Here is a 7,501-nt window from a genome sequence, read left to right on the forward strand (position 1 = left end):
TCTTTCATAGCCTTGCTCAGTGTTTTTGACTTCCATGCCCCACTCAAGATCCTCCTAGTTAATAAGTGAGTCCAAACAACTTCTGCCCTCTGCATACACCTCTCAAACTCTAACCAAACACATCCACAAGCCTAAAAATAGCAATCCGCAATAACTTCACTACATTGCAACAACAAAACAAACCACACATAGACCTGCACAACAGTACACGATGACTACCGACCGTAAAACACCCCAATCCCAGCCAACGGACCCATCACTGCTTTCTTGCACTTTCTTGCACTTTTGCAGCTTATTCCCACTAACTAACGCCCTTCTCCCTTTTTCAGAGCCGCCAGAGCACCAGGGGATCACTCCGGTGGTGATAGTGCACGGTAAAAATGCCCTTTAACATTAACATTAACATTAACATCCTGCTAGGCAAAATCCCATGAATTAATTGTAACTAACACTTTTTTTTGCTAACCAACTTAATTGTCTCAAATCAATCATCTAGACCAATCCACCTCTTTGTAATGTATCGTTTGTATATCAAAGTAGTGCGTCCTGGTGATTGACTGGTTTTGCTACACCTCAACTCCTCCCCCACTAATATGATAAACACCCTTTAACTCTAATGAGCAGTTTCATATTGGTCGACCCCTGGTGGTCAACCTATGCAACTGCTTGACTGTTCTTATATACTAGCCTTCCCGGAGCTTCCTCTGTCCTCCCACCTATAAGCTCTACCCTCACTGCTCTCTTCTTTTTAGGGGGATCCCCCTAATACTCCCTTTCTGCCACCTCCTGATAATTCCCTTTCCCCACCCCTTCCCCTCAACCTGGACTTCCCCCAGAAACCAGCATTCTCCCCCTGTCCCACCTTACCCTGATGGCTTTAGGCCCCATACCTCCCACTCCTCCTTCTTTCCCACCATCTCTCTACCCTCACCTTCACTGTTCTCTGCTTGTCAGTGGGTTCCCCTCTTTGAACCCCACTTTCCAAATCCCATCTCTTCACCCCAGACTCCAATCCCTATCCCTCCCAATCACTTCCCCCCACATTACCTTGCATCATTTGGTCCCTGCTCATCAGAAACTGGGCAATCAGGTGGACTAGTCAGCCACATTTAACATGTTGACCATTCAAGCCTTTTGACCAGTTATTGATGACCAGGCACTCTCAAATACAAGTTGGTAGTCAAGCAGGTATTCCAGTACCGCTGTATTACCAACAGATCTGCCATCGCCTGTGGCGGTTGGGGAATTCTTTAATGGGAAGGGTGTACATATTTCCCACAAATATGGCAAAGTGATCGAGGATAGCAAGGGAGCCCAGATCAACCAAAGGAAGTTTAGGTGATTTTCCCCTGAGATAGTGTGTTAATATTGGGTTACAACAGGTTCATTATACATAACACTTTCTATGAAAAACTGGGTAAAAATGCCAGACAGTTGCAATTGGTTTTGTCAAAATGCAACAGATGACTAGTCACAAACAGTGCACAGGATAATTTCCCAACACATTTCCATTATGCCTTTGTCCACAATATATGCCGGTATGTGGGATGTTTCAACCCACTTTTGCTCTGCCATGCGGCATACCTGTGTACTGATGGTGCCAAAAATAGTAAAATGGCCGCAAAAGCTTTGTGCACGCGAAAACCTCTGAAAATCTCTCTTTGTAAAGCACAAAAAAATGGCTGCCCAATCTGCCATGCATGTTGTCAGTGGTGGAACAGAGATCTCACTCCTGAAACATGTCACTGGGTGCCAAAACATGTGAAAATGGAGCACAGAAGGAAAAAGCAGTGCTTTGCTAAAGGAAACCCCAAAATCTTGCTTTAACTCAATGTTTCGTTGTTCTTGAAACTGCAGAATGCCGGTACAAAACACCATCAAACATCCAAAATTCTTGCTGGGTGGTACAATTCACTTAGTGTAAGAAATCATTGTGAATTTACAATGTCATGAAAGCTGAAAGCATCAAGGGATTTCCACAGCAAAAGTGGCCTGTCTGTGAATCTGTCAAAATCTGGGTGCAGTACCCTGGGCCGCCTGAATGACAGCTGTCAGTAGCCTGCCTGATTAAACTTTAAACATGTATAAACTGAAATCAAATGTTTGCAATCTAAGAGGCCTGTTGTTGAGAGTAACCCATCTTGTAATTGTTTTAATTCAATGGTTATAATCTTGAATAAGTATTTAGCAGTGATTTGATCCGACAAGTTTTTTTTTTATGCTAAGGGAAAATTCAACAGAAGTAACAATTAAAGTAAGCTGGCTAAAGCTACCAAACTGGAATAACAGCTTTCCTCACAGAGGCAAGGCCTCTCCTTCCATCAGTAAATCACACCAAAGCGATAATTATAGGGTTTGGGAAGAACCTGGTCTGCAGTGGGGAAGAAAACAATGGCAAACTGCAAAGCAGGAAATGCTAGGTGTGAGGACAGTCGTAAAATGGCCTCTGCCAAGAGAACAGGGGGAGACTGCTTTTGAACTGAAGGGAGACAAAAAGAGGCAGACCTGAACAGCTATCTGTGGCTGAACATTCACAAAGCACATTTTGTTTAAAGACTTCCAACTTATCACTTAAAATTGTCAAAAATACAAAAGTAACAGAATAGTAAATATAAATTTTGGTTGCACATTTCAAGAGGCAGAAAGATCATGTGAAATGTTCTGGAAAGAAACGGCAGAAAATGTGATTTTACACCAAATGTATTTCTGCTAGAAGAATGACACTTTATACACGTATGCACATGTTATACGCGCACAATTATAGAAATTTGCTGATAAATTGGAAATTGTGTTCCTGATGAAAAGGGCGAAATTCAGTGAAAAGCAGACACAGGATCCCACAGCAATGGGGTTTTGTGGAGCAGCTGCTACACAAAATATGTAATCTGTATATGTGATTGTTATAGAGGTTACTCACGTGTAAATATGTCTTGTGTCAAAAGTAGATTTTGTGTTCAAGAGGCAAGGGTTGGACTCTAAGCCTCATAAACCCACACCATAAAGGTGACACACTATTTATCTCCTCCTATCAAGGCAGAGAGGAGACTCTGACCAATTGCTTGTCAAAGAGGCGAGCTTAGGCTAAACCAGCACACACATCCCCTTTATCAAAGCATAAATATAGACAGCAGAGGGCAGATAAGGACAGACAGATTCACTCGCTATCCTGATGCTGGCGGAGCACCCTGCTGCTGAGCTTTCCATCTTCCTTGCTCCAGACTCCAGAATCTTGGCAAAGCAGAAAGGGCCATTGCATAGCTAAACCATTTTCAGCTAGGCCTCAAACTCCAGAACCAAAATCCCAGAATTATAAGGGGAACCAAAAGACAGCCGGGCTGCGCTGTACTGCTTGCCTGCTGAAAATAAATTCCATTATAACCAAGAAGAGCAGATCCTATCCAATCCTGTGCCATGCTGTGACCAGAGTGCCTTGACGATCCAATCCAGTCCGGGGTGGTGACCAGAGTGCCTTGACGCTGCCCAATCCGATGTGCCCAGCTGTCTGTCTTAAAACCAGATCCAGTTCCCTGACCAGAATTTTGATGGACCAGAATCCTGACGGGTCCGTTTAAAAACGTATCTAGTGAGTATCTATAGAAAGAACTGCGTCACTAGCATATGTACTGTCCATAGTCAATCCCTATCTTAAACCCCTTCTATCTTGTATTCAGAACCTGTGTTGTTAGGAGTATTTTGAATTGTCTGAACTCTCCATCCAAACCATCCTATCTTCCTCCTGTACTAGTATTGTTAAAACTATATTTGCACTAATAGTTTTCCATCTGAAGAAGGCGATCTCCTCTGCAGGTAGTCATTCTGATCAAGTGGCTGTGTTCTTGTGTGGTATTCATTTATTCATAGTCATCCTCTAGTGTAAGAAATCCCATTTGTCATTTTAAAAGTGCATTCCTGTTTTCCATTCTTGCGCCTATCTCGAAAAAACGACCTCCACTAAAACATCCATCCATAACTTCCTTGTTTGGGGAAATTCTGACACGTGTAAAACAGTTTTTGAGTGCTTCCAACTTCAATTTTCAGATTTCAAATTGTTTCTTAGTATTAAATCAGTGCTAGTGTGTGTGTGCAACTATCCAAAGCAGCTCCCATAAGAATTACAATTTCAGCAATTTAGACCATATTAAGTGTTTTTGCCAATCCATCCCAAAACTATTCTGACAGCTTGCCACTCAATTCTGTTTTTCTTTTGTGTTGCTGGGGGAAATTGGGATTGATATTCTGTTTGAATTCTGCCATTCCTAAATACCTGCTCTCTCTCCTCCTATCTCTTTACATTGCCTATTGGGGGTTTAACCACAGTGCTATCTGATCTGCACACACCCACACAAGTATTATTTCTGTGCTGATTGTTTTGCTCACTATTACTCCCTGGTGTATTAAAGAGATCATTCAGTGTTACATCACCCCATTGGTGATTATTGTGTACCCATTAAAACATAGTGTGATTAAATTGTAAATACATAAATAAATATTTTAACTTTGCAAACCAGCCTGATTCCTGGTTCAGTGTGACCAGGGGGAAGGGGGAGGGTTTCCAGGAGAGGGGCGTGATATGAGTGTTATATTGTTCAGAATAAAGAACTTTCAAACAAAAATAAATAAGGATTTCAGTTGTGCATTACATGCAAGGCGCTGACTTGGGTGAGTGCCGGATTGAAATCACTTACAGCTATAAAAACATTTTCACACTGGCTGGGCCCATACATTTAAATGCTGGTTTCACCAATATATGACATAATTCCTATATAAGAACATTCTCATGATTGCTTTGTACATAATGTCAGTAATCATACAAAAAGGAAACATGTCCACACTGGATCCGCCAATATATGATGGTATCCCCAGATAAGGACATGCCTCTGTTGGTGTAACCTTTAAAAATGCCATACCACAACACAGAAAATATGTCTAAACTGGCTGCACAGTGTAGTCCACTTTAGACACATAATAACACAAATCATGTATGCTTTATCCTTAATACCCAGTATAAATTGCTATTCCACAGAAAGAAATAGTTGAACCGGCTGCACCAAAATGCTGTCTAGTCATATAATAAAACTCGACAGGCTTGCTTTATCATAGATGCCCACTAAAATCAAAATCATATCACAGTTAGAAAGGGCTAGACTGGCTTCCCCCATAATGCCAGTCTAGCCAAGTAATAAGACATATCATGCTGGGTTTATCATATATGCCCAGAATAATCAAAGAGTCTTGCCACAGTAAGGGGCAGTGTGCAGGTCTGTGTCTTGAGGGTTCCCCTTTCGATTTCCAAGACACTGCACCTTAATACACTTTCAATATCCTTAGCTTTGACAGGCTCATTTAAGTGGATCATCTGGGTGAATACTTGAGCAAACCTTAAGAGATCTTATGTGTATTTTGATTCCCTTTCTGTCTCAAGTGCAACGCATGAATCCATAGCTTTATACAGTGCTCAAACTCCATGTTGTCTGCATAGACAGCACCGCGATAAATAATGGGATGCAAAACATCTATATTATCAGAGCCCAGAATCCGTTCCCTAACTAGAAGGCCTTCCATGTCAATGCATTTGTGTCGTGCCTTATTGCATCTAGTTCCTTGGGAGTGCAACATTCAGTTCTCCTCCAGGAGGCCTCTATGGGAGGAACGACTTCTTTCAAGGGGATGTTACTGGAGTCTCTATATTTTTCAAGCATAGCCAACTAGAGGTACTGGTACGTCTTCATGATATCACAATTCTCATGATCATTTGCAAACGAGGCTCCAAGGAGTTCCAGTGCCTCAATCCTGCTGTGTGTGTCGCAGTCAGCATGAGAAAGCAGCAACTCCACCTCATCTGCCTTACAGCTCTCTGCAGCAACTTTCAAGGGGGTCATGCCATGGCCATTCGTGACCATGGCTGCTTTGCAGCGCACCAGCTTCCTGACAATTTCCAAGTGCCCAGCTTCAGCTGCAAAGTGCAGGGCAGTAGCGCCCAGTGATCTTTGCAGTTGGGATCTGCATTCTGCTCCAGGAGGTATTGGACCACATTGGTGTGCCCCTTGTATGCCACAATCATATGGCAAGTGTTATCATATTTGTTGGCAATGCTAATGTTGGCATTATTCTCCACAAGGTACTTGACTGTGTCAAGCCTGCCGTCAAAGCAAGCAGCTCTCAGAGGAGTTGAGTTTGTAACTGTGGTGTGGTTCACGTTGGCCCCATGGCTAACCAGCAGCTTCACTACTTCTAAGTGTCTGGCTCCTGCAGCACACCAGAGAGCTGTGGCTCCATCAATGACGTAACTGTCGAAGCGCACGGTGCTGCTCTTCTGCGTGTCCACACGTTAGTGCTCGAGAAGCAGCTGCACCACTTTGCTATGGCTGTTCCTGGCGGCGATGATGAGCGGGGTGCTGCGCTGCCCGCCGCCCGCGCTCACCTGCGACAGGAGCTTGCGGCTCTTGCGCTCCGACGGGTGCAGCAGCAGAGCGGCCAGCATCAACACACGTACCTCTGAGGCAGTGCGGAAGACGTGCACCGCCAGCCCCTCCGATGACATCCTCTGGGGCTTGCCACAGTAGGAAATAACTGATAGACTGGTTGCTCCAAAATTCCAGTCTAGCCAAGTAATAACACTTAGCATGCTTGCTGTAATATGTCATGCCAGCGTAAGAGAGGGCTAGGCTGGCTGCCTCAAAATGCCTGTCTAGCCACATAATAAAACATCAACCTTTCTTTTATCAAGGTTGATAAAAGGAAGATTGTTTTTTTTTTTTTTTACTAGGCATCTATTTTAGATGCCCAGTAAAACATGCATTAATGCTGCACCCCAACTCGCAGCCCCACCTGTTCCCCTAGCCCAACACAAACACACACACACAAACATACATACACATACACACATTCACACAACACAAACACACACACCATTCACTCAGTCATTCACACACATTTTCCATACAAAATACAAATTTTACCTACCCTCAGCTCCGGTCTGGAATCAGCTCTGTGGAACCTCCTCTCCCAGCTCCTACTTGCGCATGAAGAGGAAGCAGAGTGGTTCCTGGTCCCTGCTCTTGCATTAGCAGGAACCAGGGACATGATCATGCACTGCCCAGTTCCGTTTGTATGTGAAGGGAGGCGCTGAAGCTCCCCCTTGCACATACAAACATGCAATAACCCAACCTGCATTTCAAATGGCCCATTGGAGATGTGCAGTTGGAGTACAAACTGTGAAGGGGAAACTGTGTTTCCCCATGGAAGTCCAATTCCAGCCCTGGAGCACTACCTCAGCTGCAACAAGGGAGCGTTTGATGGGTTGACATCCCCTTGCCCATTATGGACAAGTCAACCCTGTCCTTCACCAACCATTACTATCTCAAACAACATAGAGAACAGTTGACTGCTCCTCATCCAACTTGGCTCTGACCATCCAGATAAGATTCAGGACATGGACACCCATCTGCCTACTGTGTGGTCTTTTTTTGGTTTGGTTTCCTGACCACTTCATGATGGAATG

The 7,501-nt window shown here is 43.8% G+C and overlaps 1 pseudogene; it reads right to left on the reverse strand.

Annotated features, from left to right (window-relative positions):
• Positions 1 to 5,203: 5,203 nt before the first annotated feature.
• Positions 5,204 to 6,541, reverse strand: LOC138504976 (protein fem-1 homolog B pseudogene; annotated as a pseudogene).
• Positions 6,542 to 7,501: the final 960 nt, after the last annotated feature.

This window comes from Ambystoma mexicanum, chromosome 11 (assembly GCF_040938575.1).
Source record: "Ambystoma mexicanum isolate Mex_15411 chromosome 11, UKY_AmexF1_1, whole genome shotgun sequence".
NCBI classification, from domain to species: domain Eukaryota; kingdom Metazoa; phylum Chordata; class Amphibia; order Caudata; family Ambystomatidae; genus Ambystoma; species Ambystoma mexicanum.